The sequence below is a fragment of the Neofelis nebulosa genome, chromosome 6 (genome assembly GCF_028018385.1).
Source record: "Neofelis nebulosa isolate mNeoNeb1 chromosome 6, mNeoNeb1.pri, whole genome shotgun sequence".
Lineage (NCBI taxonomy): Eukaryota > Metazoa > Chordata > Mammalia > Carnivora > Felidae > Neofelis > Neofelis nebulosa.
Genome location: NC_080787.1, coordinates 147,278,248 through 147,290,900, shown reverse-complemented (window position 1 = coordinate 147,290,900; position 12,653 = coordinate 147,278,248). Strand labels below are relative to the sequence as shown.

Sequence of the window (12,653 nt, the reverse complement as noted above, 5' to 3'; positions counted from 1 at the left end):
CTGGTCACCTAAGTTTTCTGTGTGTGAAAAATGGGAATCCTAATAGTGTCTTGTCCTTTCTCATGGCGGTTTTGTAAAGAGTAAATGATAGTAGATACATAGCACTTAGAACAGCATCTCTAACACAAGTGCTTGATGAATATATTTTTAAAATCTTCCACATTTTCTGGAACAGTACTAATTTAAAATATTTTCTCATTTTCCTTCAGAAACCTTCAGAAACAGGTGTTAGGTATACAATGTTTCCTTTAAAAAAGTTGATGGTGTTTATGGAGAGATTTTAAGTTTTTATCCCACTATGCAGTATTTCTGCTTCTTGGCTACGCTATGAAATTTTCAGAAGTGTGAACAAACATACACGTACTGTGTATCACAGTATTTTTTAACAAAATATTTAACATTAGCGAAGAACTTGGGGCAGTTTAAGTTTACAATGATATGTGTAGTGGGTACAAATAATTATGGCATTTGCAAAGATAGACTCTTCTCCAGCTATTAAAAATAAGATTTATACAGAATCTTCAATGATGTGAGAGAATCCTTGTGACATAGCTTTAATTGGTAAATTCATACCTATATGTATATATATTGTACATACAGTTATATGTGTATAATATATATATGATTTCACATATATATGTATAATATATAATACGGTATATTACTCAACTTGGTAACAAATTATCTTCTGCTATTGACAAAAACTGAAGCGAAAAATGAATTAAAAGATTAATAGTGGTTATTTCTGGGTGGTAGGATTGCAGATACTTGGTTTCTTCTTTGACCTTTCTTTCATCTCTAAAATTAACATGGATTATTTTTTTTTAAGCAGGAAAAAAAAAGCAATGGCCTTTATTTTTAAATAGTGTGGTAAGTGCATACATGCTTATCAGAGCATGTGTCTGGAATTTTATTTGGAAAATATGGTTACAGTAAATATAGGTCAGCTACTTTCCAAGATTTTTTAATTGGAAACTTTTAAACAACTTCAGAATAAATTATTTCCTGGGCTGGATCTGGATGTGAAGGGAAAATAAAATTTTAAAGGAGCTGGAGAGATGCCTTGAACGTCCCCACATACAAAGAACTCTGTTCTTGGCCTTTGTCAGGGTGAGGTTTCCTCTGTTTCTTGTTTGGAGAAATAGCTCAGAGGCCCAGAGGGTCATCTGGGCCCGGGGACAAATGCTGCGCTCCAGAGAAAGCAACTTTCCTCAGCTCTATCTCTGTGATGTCAGTGGTGACAACAGGAAATGCGGACAGAAATTGCTCTCTCGGGGAGCGGGGAGCAGCAGCCCTTGGCAGGCACAGCTGACCAGCAGCCTTAGCTCCCTCTCTGCTGCTTTGCCCCCTGGTTTCAGCACTGGGACTTCGAGAACTTTCAGGGAAAGAGCAACTGGAAGAAGTTTCTGGAAGAGACTTAGCAACCGTAGCAACCCGGGGCCTGGTTTGGATCCTCATTCCTACATACTGACTGTCAAAAGACATTTGTCGGACAATTGAGGGAATTTGAACATCGAGTGGCCACTAACTGATTATAAGGCATCTTTGTTAATTTTGAGAGGTCTTACGGTCATGTGGAAAACCAAGGTTATCAGAGATGCCTTCTCAAGTATTTACAGCAAAATGACATGATATCTGAGACACAATTTAACATAGTCCAGAAGAAGGTGTGTGTGTGTGTGTGTGTGTGTGTGTGTGTGTGAGAGAGAGAGAGAGAGACAGAGACAGAGACAGAGACAGAGACAGAGACACAGAGAGGTGTGAAGAAAAACAAAGGAAGATCAGCAAAATAACCGGGATAATTATTAAAACCAGATCATGGATAAATGAGACGTCGCTAACATATTCTCTCTATTCTTGTCTACATCCAAAATTTTCCGTCCTAAAACTGTATTTTTTCTCTCTAAAAGTCTGTATTGATTCGATTGCACAATAGCATCGACACGTCAACTCCGCGAACTTCCAGGCAGAGCCTCACACTTGGGAACAACAAACAGGAGACCCACTGCCTTGACCTAACAGGGCGCCTGGCGGACGGCAGACAGGACTGCACTTTACAGTTCTGAGAGAAGGTTCCACGGCCCCAAGTCTGTGCAGGCAGCCCAGGAAGGGGGAGGCCTCTCCTCTGTGCCAGAGAGCTGTTTCTCTCTCTTTTTTTTTTTTTGCAATTAACATAATTTGAAAAATTACCGCGTCGTTCAGGTTGCCTGGCGGTCCACGTTTTACAAGCCGCGTAAACGTTCAGCTCTGGTGGTCTCTCTTTGTCAGCCCTGTGCGAGTCAGGGGCTGGCTCAGTGGGAGCAGAGACAGGGCAGGTCCTGTGCCTGTGGGAAGAGAACCCCTGTTCCAGCAGAAAGCAGTTTTCCCGTGGGGACACCCTCGCCACTCAGGCGGAAGCTCTCTTAGGCCTTCTGGGTCTGGGCTTCTTTCCTTCACGCTCTTCTGAACCAGGAGAAAAATCTCCCTGGTTTTCTTCTGACTCTTAGAATTTATTCCTTAAGGTAAGGCTGCCGAAAAGTCTCCCTTCTGTCTTTTTTCCTTTCCTGCTTTGGAACCCGGGGTCCCTTTTGTTCTGTCTAGAGTTTTCCCCGAATTACTGGATCTCTGGCTGCAGGGCCCAGACCAGACAGGCCCCGCTGACACGGACACAAGTGACCTCCATCTCAGCGCACGGCCATTTGTTTCTAGGAATGACGTGTCCGGGAGGCCCTCAAAAACACGCGAGCGTGTACACAAGCATACAGTATTCCTATCAACACTTGCCACAGAGCCCCCGTTCATGGGAAAGGCATAAATGCATAGTTTATTCTTGTTTGCGGGTTGGGAGTTTCGGCTGCATAAATCATAGCACTGCCAGGTTAGGAGGAACCTTAGGGAGTATTTATTCGAGTACTTTAGCCAGTGCTCACATCTCTCCGTGCATCAAATAGAATCAGGTAATTAAGTTTTGAAGAGTGTCGTAATTTGAACATCTTCTAGAGCTGAACAGTGGTACTTATCTGCAGGTACCTACGCTGGGCGCAGGTGGATCTTGACCCCAATTCCGGTGGCAGGTGTAGGGGCCAGGCTGTCGGAATTTAGCCTAGACCACAGCATAAAGGGAAACGTTCAATATTTTGCCCCTGATTTGTGCATCTAATATATTTTCGTGGTCTATCACCATATGTACAGAATGATTCGTTCTTCCCTACGTTTATTTCATTATTTCCCTACATAGGCAAGAGCCTTTAAGGTTCTATTCCTTGCATATAAAACAAGTAATGGCTTCTGTCACTTCTGGCTGAATAAATTAGAAACTTACACGTAATTCTTGGCAATAGGGTTACAGTATGCTTAAAGGCTGATGGAAACAGACAGGTCTTTAAGCATATGTTTTATAAACATTATTAAATCACTTATCTGGTAAGTTAATCCAGTAAAATAAACCACATCTTTCTTAAGTGTATTTTAGAATATGAAGAGGACAAAAATGTATACACATACTAAATTATTCAATAACCTCTTTCTTCTTTCTTTCTTTCTTTCTTTCTTTCTTTCTTTCTTTCTTTCTCTTATGCTATTGGTTAAGAAACCGTTCAGCTGTTTTGAAATATACGTTTGTCTGAAAATGTACATCAAAACTGGCTGTTTAAAGATTTTCTTCACATTTATTTTTATATTAATTTTTCTCTGTATTTTCTGGCCTTGACTTTGTTTCTTACTACTCTTCGATGATAGGAACATGAAACTAAACCAGATATAACTGGAGCCAGCTAAGTATTTTCCCTAAAGATTCATGTATCAACAAAGAAGCTAAGATTCTAATTGAAAATGGACATGTCTCTGGATTAGGAAGTTGATATACACATACAGCTGTCTGGGTGTAAGTTTATCCTTTGGGTCGATTTTAAAGGAGGTGAAATTTATCCCAATCATTGTGGTTTTTTGTTTTTTGTTTTTTATCACCAGGTGGCAATGAATGTAAAAGACATCAAATATCCTGCCTATGTATTAGCTAACCAACAATATCACCCTTCATATGGTAAGACCTGTTGTCACTTCAAATGCACAAGTCTGTAGGACAGTGGCACCGATCCGTTTCTTTCCCGTGTCCTGCAAATCAAGTATGTTGGCAGGTGTGATCTGCACTTACAGGTCTCTGTGCCTCTGCTTGAGCGCAATACGCTGGGGTGCTTTGTGCATGGAAAGAACAAGTAGGGCGGAGGAAAACAGAGTATGGGTGTAACCTTGAACAGCCTGGATTGGAACCCCACCTGCACTTGCGCATATTTAAACTCTCAGCGTCTCTCATCTATGACATGGAGAGAATGACACCTAATTGTCAGTGGGTTGTGAGGATTAGTGGGCACCTTGTCTGCCTGGAGTGTGGTACATAATGGGTAAATGACAAAGGGTAGCTGTCATCATCACTGTGGTTATTCATTCACAAATATTATTGGCTCACGTGCTAGGTTCTGGTGATAAGAAGATGAATAAGACAGGGGCACCTGGGTGGCTCAGTCGGTTAAACATCCGACTTCGGATGAAGTAAACATTTTTAAAAAGATGAATAAGAATCACTGTAATCTAGAAGCTTCTAATCAAATCGGAGAACAGAAACAGATCATTTTAATGCAATGTGGTACGTAATCTAATAAAGGGCACACCCCTGAGGAAGGTGAGTCATGAGACATTAACCAGTTGAAGAGGAGATGCCAATGACCATGGCTGGTGCCAGCATCTGAGGGAGAGAAGACCTGAGCTAGGACTGACTAACTAACACCACAGTGAACACAAAGGGCCAAAAGCTCAAAGAAGAGGTGAAGGGGAACACCATACCCATCCTGGAAGGAAAGGTATTCGGGGATCAGTTTCCTTAGGGGAGTGACTCCTTCCACAGTACTAGTCAAAAGGCTCCACAAGGGAGGCGGGGACTGAGCTAAGTGTTGAAGTGTGGATTTCACGTCAAAAGACAGGGGAGGGAAATCGTGCCACTTACAGGGGGTTGGTGCACTGGGCAAATTTGCAAGGACAGGGTCAGGACAACCAGGTTGATCAGAAAGATAAGTGAGCACAGGAATTTGAAGAACATTGAATGGGTAACGAACAGGAGTGGAAGCCACTGGGGATGGGATCCCAGCTGCAGAGCTCTGTGTAGGGCAGTGGCGCACATGCGAGGTGTTAATGCCAGAGACAGGATCGTGACAGAGGCGTGGAAAGGAGGGGACAGAACAGGAGATGGTTTGGAAAAAAAAAAATCAAGAGACCTGAGTATCTGACTAGATGTGGAGATTTGGGGTGGGAGTAGGAGGCAGAGGGGAGTCTAAGATTTTTCACTGGGTAATAATAATAATTATTATTTTTATTTTTTTAATGTTTATTTTTGAGAGAGAGAGAGAGAGAGAGAGAGAGAGAGAGAGAATGGGGAAGGAGCAGAGAGAGAGAGAGGGAGACACAGAATCCAAAGCAGGCTCCAGGCTCTGAGCTGTCAGCACAGAGCCTGACGTGGGGCTCGAACTCACAAACTGTGAGATCATGACCTGAGCCGAAGTCGGACGCTCAACCGACTGAGCCACCCTATTCATTTGCTTTTTATCTATCCATTCATTAGTTCATTCACTCATCATGTCCTTATTGGGATCCCTGCTCAGGGCTGGGCGACATGATGCTATTGATATAAGGGGGAAGGACACACTTCTGCCCCCAAGAAGCTCACTGCTGGAAACCCCAATCTTTACCTGTGAACATCTTGGCTTTCATCCAGCTTCTCCCCTCAATGCTGCCTCGGTTTCTTTTTCTGTAGCCAACAGCCACCAATGCAAGATGTAGAATCAAAATGTTTCAGGTTTTTTTCCCATGGAAGGGAATAGGGGGTTACACTTTCTAAATATTCTAGGACATTTCTTTCTTTTAAATTTAAAACAGATAGAAAGGACATTTGCCAGGGGGGGGAAAGCTAGTTTTCCAGACAGTGATCATATTTGAGATGGACTTCCAAATGAGTGGAACCCAAAGGTATTATCTTCCTGGAAGTTGTCTGCTGAAGAGACACTGTCTTTGGGCTGAATCCAAAGCTCCCCCGACTGCCATTAGGCAGGTGTGGTCTTGATCTTCAGTGGGCTTTGGGGGAACCGGCTTGGGAACCTAGCCCCACGGGGTGGACGTGTCTGTGAAGGACGTTCTGGTTCAGAACCCTAGCTTTGTGCCTGTGCTTGTTTTTGCACACGAATCTTCTCTTCATGCATCTGGTCAATAGTTTATTCCCAAGAATGTGAAGTCATTGTTGGCCAGAGAACTCCAGCCCCTGGAATTTGGTCTTTAACTCCTGCGTGAGTGTCTGATTGTCTGGATTCCTTGTGTCCTCGGTGCCCCCAGGGTTCGTCTCCAAGCAGGCAGGTGCTGGGAGACAGGACCATGGGTAGACCAGACGACAGAGGAGGGACTGGCAGAGTTCTCTGCTGTGGTGTCGTGATTCATAAATACGATCTTTGTATGTTTCATGTGTTGCGAGGGGGCACCCGCAATGGTATTCTTTCCTGCCTCTTTCAAGCACTATCTTCCCCTCTTCTCACAATTAGTCAGTCTTTGCTACCTGGGAAGGGGCTGTGTACTTTCCACTGAGCGGTCAGGATTATTTCTTGAGGGCTTTCGGAAGACCCCAGACCCTTTGTGGCACTTGCCAGGGACAGAGCTTTCAAACTTCAGGAGACACACGTTGTACCTCAGGGGGAATTTTGCCCCCTGGTAGTGCACCTGCCCAGGACATGGGGCGATTAGCGCCCCCTGCTGTCCTGTGATCAGAGGTGGGAGAGACCTCTCTCCGCTTAGCCTCTACTTGTTTACATGCAGGAAGAGTGGAGGAGTGTCTCTCCAACCCACTGGATGTCCCTTGGGTGCCGGGACCGGGGCTTTAACCCCCTTTCCAGCAACCCCTCACATGACAGCACTCTGCACGTGAAAGACGCATGCTGTGGGTTGAACCATAGAAGCCTAATGAGTCTGTGTGAGAGCTGGGGTGAGAAAAGCAGCTTAGATCATGCTCCGGTTATCTAGCGCTGCGTAACAAAGCGCCCCATGGCCTCGTGCCAGAGAACAAGAAGCATTTTATTATGCTTATGGTTCTTTATGGCTGAGATTTAAAGGTGGCACATTAAGGAGACTTGTCTCTGCTCCACAGTGTCTGAGCCTCAGCTGGGAAGACCAGCATGTCTGAGGGGACCCAAGTAACTGCACTGGGGGTCATTTGGAGGCTTCTCCACACACATGTCTGGAGTCTGAGCTGGGGCTGGGGTGCCACAAAGACTGGGCTTAGTGGGGTCCTCACCAGAGCTTCTCCAAGCACGGTGGCTCCAGGTGACCAGACCTGTGACTTGGAATCAGGGCTCAAAGAGTGTGTGTTCTGGTAAATGAGACCTTCTACACCCAGCCTTGGAGGCCCTTCCACCCCTTCCACCACCTTCCATCAGTCAGCGTGGCCACAGAGCTGCCACAAGCCCCAGGAAGAGAGGCCTCACCTTCTGGGGGAAGAACATCAAAGCATTTGAGGCCGCAGGTCCCACCTAAATGGAGAATCTCCCTCAGTATGGAAGACAAGGCAGGTGCACAGGTGGGGAAAAAATGAGAAAGTTTCATGCCCAGAGAAGGCAAATGGAGATTTTTCTTTTACTTTAAAAAAAATTTTTTTTAATGTTTATTTATTTTTGAGAGAGAGAGAGAGAGAGACAGAGTGCAAGCAGGGGAGGGGCAGAGAGAGAGGGGGACACAGAATCTGAAGCAGGTGCCAGGCTCTAAGCTGTGAGCACAGAGCCCGACGTGGGCCCCAAGCTACAAACTGCGAGATCATGACCTGAGTGGAAGTCAGGTGCTTAACTGACTGAGCCACCCAGGCACCCCTGGAGATAAAAAAAGAAAGATTAACCTCCGGGGCACCAACCATGAGTTCTGAGCTTCTCTGTTTCTTCCACTCCCGGGGAGAGTAGCGGGGGAGGGGGGGGGTGAGGGGGTCCTGGTGAGTCAGGCAACAGAGCCACCTCTGGGGCTTCCCCCGGGGTCTGGGTACAGGTGCTTACCTTGACCTCTGAGCACAAGCTCAGACCTCCAAGAACATCAACCTGACAACTGTAAGCATTTTCATTCAAGACTTCCTACAGAAGTCTGGTCCCTAGAGGTCAACATTTCCCATGAGTACTCCAATTCAGGGACACGATCCTCTTAGGGCCTCTCCTGGGGGCGGGGTTGAAAAGCAGACTCCATGCACTACCCCAGTCAGCCGGTTTTAGTTCCGATGCCCCTCCCTTGTTCCTGAGGACTGGACTTGGCTGGATAAGGGCATCTGTGCTCAAAGTCCCACACCTGACCTATGGCCCTGGAGGAAGCTTATGTGTTTGACCTTGTATCTGAAGCACCATGGAGCTTTGCAGTTTCTACTCTGCATGCCTGTGGAGTGCATCATCGGCTGACTTCACCTCCGTGAACACCACTTCACATGCATTAGAGACGAATTTTATCATCTGTGCGGGATCAGGGCTGCTAAAGAACTAAAGAAGAAAACACTGAAGCTATTTTGGGTAGCATCTTTTGTTTTGGTTTGCTTTGATTTGGGTTTTTTGACTCAAATAATTTTTTAGCTCCCTAAGATTTACCAGCTTCGTTTGGCTGTCTGGTCGGAGGCGTTTGCCATTGGAAAAGCATTTTACTGTTAGAAGGTTGGGTCCAGGAATGTCCTCGATGAGAGCAGCATGACTTAGGATGGAGTCTTTGCTTATTACTCACCCTCGCAACTCGAATCTCCCAGGAGAGGCATCTGACTTGGGGCTGGAAAATATCCTAGGAAGACGATTCTGGGCTGTGCTCAAGCTGCGTTCAGGACTCAGGAGGCCCTTATCAGCTTCTGGAGCTTTAAATAACAGGCCCACTGGGCTTGAGGCTTGAAGTGTCATGAAGAAAGGCCTTCCACTGTTATCCTAAAGAGAGTTCATTTATATCTTCAGGGAGATCCAAGCTGAAAGAGGGGCGGGTGATGAAAATTTGAAGGTGAGTGGGGCGAAGGGAGGTAAGGGGAGGCGGAGTAGGGGCTGGGAGGAGACCTGGGGATGAAGGGCGCCCAGATGGGAAGGCATCTTCTGGGAAAGGCCATCAGCATCAGATAAGATCTTCAAACCCCAGGGTCGATGAGATCCCCATCTTTGCTCCTCAAGCCTGGTTTCCACACAGCTGGAGGTGCAAATTATTTATTGATTGTATTTTTGGCTGCAGCACACAGCCCTGCAGGCACCTTTACAAGCCACAGACAACGAAGGCCTGGCCCTCAGGGTATGATTTACCACCTACAAAAAACCCCCAAGAGCACAGGGCGGTCATGCACACACCAGAAAGCAGCAGGTTCCAAAAGTTAAAAGGAGCTAGAAACTACTGGTTCACTAAATGGTGAACTTTTAGATGCTTTTCAGTGCCCACAGAGAAATTGATATTTCTGTCTTGAGCTGGGCTGTGAGTTCCCCAAGAGCAACACCTCTGTATTTCTGCATTGCTGGGACGGCCCTGAGCTATGCCACACCTGGATGGCACAAGTTAGGAACTCAGTAATGGTTGGGGGTGTGAGTAGAGCCACCTTGGGGGTGGTGGAGGATTCGCCCTGGTAAAGCAGCAGGAAGGCTGAGGAAAGCACGGGGTTTTCATGGACATGGTTTGTCCTGGAGACCGAGGGCTTCAGGGGGACCAGACGCTCTGATGGTCTTAGACTAGGGGTGGAAGATGGGGAAGCGCCCCGCCTGCCAAGGTGTGAGCCACGGCCATCTCGGCGCTGTCCTCACCTCAGTGGCTACATTTAGGTTCCTCAGAGTGAGGGCCCCGGGGAGCTTCGCAATCTCTGGACAGGCTCCCACCACCTGCCGCTCCCAAGGCGGCCTGGATTCCTCCTGAGTTTCTTTGTGTTTGGGTTTTGGCGTCTGCCGTTAACAAACGTGGAGCGCCCTAAGGTCTCCTGCTGCGGCTGCTCGTCTCTGTTTCTGGATGTTTCCAACTTGAAAGCTGGAGGGGATTTTTTTTTTTAATCACTTCACATTAAAAAAAATATGAATTTAATAACTTCCCAGTTTAACATTTTATTTTCTAAGGCCTCTGAGTACCCCAGTCTGACAGAATGCCTAGAAAAATAAGGTACTTAATAGACCTCGGTTAATTGGCAGCCCATGAGCTTTCTGCTTTCAGACATTCTCATTGTTCTCCAGAGGGGACAGGACATTACTCAGTTCCTCAGAGGACAAGGCCTTCTCCTCTCAGGAGACAACAATTCTGGAAAGGCAGGGGCCTGGTCTGATTCGCTTGTACCTTCTTGTTGTCCAGCCGAGCACCAGGCTCACCGAGGACACCAAGCTTGTTAAATCACAAGGTGCCACCGTCAGCCCTGTGCCGCTGGCTCGGGTAGAGGCTGACTCTGGAGGAGATTCGGATGACATCAGGAGGGCATTGGCAGCCATAAAGACCCTGGGGTGCTTGGCATGGTACAAAGTACACAGGCTTGGGGTTCTGTGGAAGGTTGTTTCCATGGTGGCCATCAAAATCCTGGCCAGTCCTTAGGCTTTGTTGACATGTGACTTTGTCTCTCCTCTCCTCCAAAGGTGGAGTCCAAGGCCCCTCCCCTGGGGTCTGGGATGGCCCCTCGTTCTGCTCTGACCCACAGAAGTTGAAGAAGCGATGCGTTTTCACATTCAAAGCTCGTGAGGCTTTAGTCTACCTTTGGTTTCCATTTTGGCTCTCTTGGAGCCCTGAGGTGCCACAGAAAGTCCCTCTATCCTGTTGGAGAAACCACATGAGGCAGAGAGATCCTGGAGAATGAGGGTCCATGAGAATGAGAGTCCATGAGAGAAGAGAGACCATTGAGAATGAAGGTCCTCGAGCAGAGAGGGCCAGGCTGAGGGCAGACCTATGAGTGAGGCCATCTTGGATCTCACTTATCACAAACCTGAAGCCACCTGCAGAAGCCATGCAGTGCCCTGGGGGATAGGGACAAGCATTCCAGCCGAGCCCCGCCTGTCTAGCCCAGGGACTGTGGGCAAACAAAACGGTTTCTTTTTAAGCCACGAAGTTTGGGGCTAGGTTGTCATGCAACAATAGATAACATATAAACTGACCTAAATTCTAATTTCAGTTCTGCACTTTCTAACTGTGTGACTGTGGGCGTATGGTTTCCAGCCCTTCCCCTCACACACAAAATGAAAATAATAATGCCTGCCCGGTAAAACAGCTAGCACATGCGCTCTGGAGCACCTTGCCACCAACACTGCCTCATCTGGACTTGCCCACAAGCCAGGTACAGGGTTGGTCCTGGGTGGCCACGAATGCACCACGAAGTATTGTTGCCATCCTCTTCCATCCCACAGGCTCCAGTGAGGCTGTTCCTTTTCTCTCTGCAGATGAGGAACCGAGAAACCCCGGAAGCTGGAGTTTGCAGTTAACAGAAGGTCAAGGCCAGGGTCAGAGTGCAAGGCGCCAGTCACGTTTGAGCTGAAGCTAAGAAGGGGTTTGAGCTCCTGGCAGGCAGCGGAGGCTCGGCCACGGAGCAGGTGTGCAGAACCGGCCCGCCCGTTCCCCTCGGCGGGCTCAGTCTCCTGTCTTCAGAGCCCTGAGTCCCCTGTGACCGCTATCCTCGGGCTTGCGTGCTGCGTGGGCGTCTGTTGCCTCCCACCGAGCCAGCCCTGACCGCGTGTGTAAATGTATATAAACTCCAGACACACAGAGGGTGTTCAGCACATGGTCATGATGTATTAATAATGTTCGAATCTTTAAGGTAGAATCGCGGTTCTCTTTTTTTTAAGTCCTGGACGGAGGGAACATCCATCTACTTTTCTATCAAAATCTCTGTGCTGCCTTTTCTTTTCCTTTTTTTTTTTTTTTTTAAAATGTTTATTTACTTTTAAGAGAGAGAGAGAGAGAGACAGAGTGCAAATGGAGGAGGGGCAGAAAGAGAGAGGGAGACACAGAATCTGAACCTCCAGGTTCTGGCTGTCAGCACAGAGCCCAACGTGGGGCTCGAACTCACTGACCATGAGATCGTGACCTGAGCTGAAGTAGGGCGCTTAACCGACTGAGCCGCCCAGGCGCCCCGTATGCTGCCTTTTCATGAGGTGTGATCCGCATTAACCCGGTGCTCTGAGTCCCAGGGCTGACAGTAAGCTCTTTCTAAACTTCACGTGGAGGCACGAGGGGTTTCTCTCTTGAGGCTGCAGCCCAGGGGAGCGAGGGGTGGGCGGGAGGGGTGTTGTGGCTGCCCCTGCTGTGGAATAAATCCCCTGCCCCCCGGGGCTCCGCGCTGAGGAAGGGGGAGCGAGGTCCATGTGTAAGTAGCTGTGGTTCCTGGTGCTTCCTGTGAACAGATCACCCAGAATAGGATTTTCCAGATTTGCAGGCTCAGATGAGATGCTTAATAGGTTGGCTGCAGTGCAAGAATTCTCAACCTCTGGAAAATAAGGAATCATAATCCTTGGATAATATTTTCCTAAGAGCAATAAATTGTGCATCCTCATTTGTGTGAAATCCTTAGCAGCGTGGCCTCGGGCAAATCACTGAACCTCTGAGCCTCGCTCGGCCTTCTTACCTGTGAAATCAGGGCGCAGTTTTCCCTGACTCGCAGAGTCGCTAGAGAATTAAGATCAAGGACACACCTAAAGCACTTG

At 47.3% G+C, this 12,653-nt stretch overlaps 1 protein-coding gene across 3 annotated transcripts in view; it reads left to right on the top strand.

Moving 5' to 3' along the window:
- LOC131515131 (uncharacterized) overlaps window positions 1–12,653 on the top strand; it is a 210,799-nt gene that overhangs the window by 187,129 nt on the left and 11,017 nt on the right. Inside the window, exon 1 of one of the 3 annotated variants that reach the window (XR_009263467.1) lies at window positions 8,003–9,012. The exons of 1 other annotated variant lie outside the window; for it this stretch is intronic. The gene's annotated coding sequence lies outside the window, so the exon portion shown is untranslated. Of the gene's footprint in view, window positions 1–8,002; window positions 9,013–9,063; window positions 11,544–12,653 lie in introns of those variants that run through there. One more of the 3 variants, XR_009263469.1, reaches the window with a different exon arrangement.